The 1,326-nt window shown below is 34.5% G+C and overlaps 1 pseudogene; it reads left to right on the top strand.

Moving 5' to 3' along the window:
* The first annotated feature begins 259 nt into the window (after positions 1–259).
* LOC126030701 (uncharacterized) lies at positions 260–384 on the top strand (annotated as a pseudogene).
* Positions 385–1,326: the final 942 nt, after the last annotated feature.

The following is a 1,326-nucleotide window of genomic DNA, read 5'->3' as shown; positions in this document are numbered from 1 at the left end:
GTGTTATCACTCAATAAATAACATATATTTGTGCTCATTTCATGAATTGGTCTACAGAAAATAAATAAAATCACAATATTAATAGAAACTGATATTTAATGAGCAGTTACTATACACCAGTCATGCAAAAGGCTACATAAAATTCCTATAATTTTATACGCCAGTATGCCAAAGGCTACATAAAATTTCTATATTTTAATCTTCCTCTTCCAATGTTTCAAGGACTAGGTTTTCGGAGCACTAAAAAAACTAAAGTGTCCACCACAGCTACTGGTCTGCAACTGCTCTAAAAGTGGCTGTTGTGGCATTCCTCTGTGGGAAAGAAATTGTTGCACAAGTCTTTCTTAGCCAAACAGTAGGCATAGATGTGTGTGACAAACACTGGAAAAAAAAAAACACTAAGGTATCCAAAGTTATATAACTAGTTAATGATTCAGTAAAAATAAATAAATAAATAAATAAGCAAATAAGCCCAAAGTCAGATTCAAAGGCTAGTTTTCTTGATTACTATACCAAATAGCCTTCTATACAGAATATTGAGTAAATTCATTTGTTTGCAATTCACTTGACAAATACTTCCTGAGCATATGTTATTATAAAGCCATGGACAAGGGATTAGGAAAAAAAAATAAGAGAGACCTGGCCCCCACTCTTGGAGAAATCACAATCCGGGTGATAATTTAATAAAAATGAAAATTAGGAAAATCATACCGTTCCCAAAACTCCAAAAAAGATTTAAAAAAAAAAGGTTGGGGTGAGAATGCTTACTATATACCAAACACAGAGTGTCAGACACTGGTTTGAGTACTTTAATTCTAATGTTAGAAGCATTATATATATGCAATATATCATGCAGGTTATGAATCATCATTTCTAAACTTAATAAAACCTATTTTACCCAGGAAGAATCTAAGTTATATCGCTTGCTCAAAGTAAATCTGTGGCTAAGCACGTGGAAAAATCCAGACTTTAGGATTTTATGCACCTCTTTATACTGTCAAGTGATAAAAATATTTCATCTCAAGCACAGAGACATTGGAAGACAAGTTCCTCACAAAAGAGAAAGAACATCGAGTTGTCCTAGAAGGCGCAAGCATTGCAGTGTGTGTGTGTGTGTGTGTGTGTGTGTGTGTGTGTGTGTGTGTGTGTGTGTGTGTGTGTGTGTGTGTGTGCATGAAGGGATCATCCTGGAAAATAAGATGGAAACAGGGCATAAGCTACTTTCAATAAAAGTTATATTTTGTTCAACCATCTGCCTTTTGGGGGGGCTTGCTTCTTAATATGCCCAGATTGCAGATAAGTAAGGAAAAATAAGAGATTCAGGAA

The sequence above is a fragment of the Suncus etruscus genome, chromosome 1 (genome assembly GCF_024139225.1).
Source record: "Suncus etruscus isolate mSunEtr1 chromosome 1, mSunEtr1.pri.cur, whole genome shotgun sequence".
Taxonomy (NCBI): domain Eukaryota; kingdom Metazoa; phylum Chordata; class Mammalia; order Eulipotyphla; family Soricidae; genus Suncus; species Suncus etruscus.
This window is presented reverse-complemented; position numbering and strand designations above follow the sequence as displayed.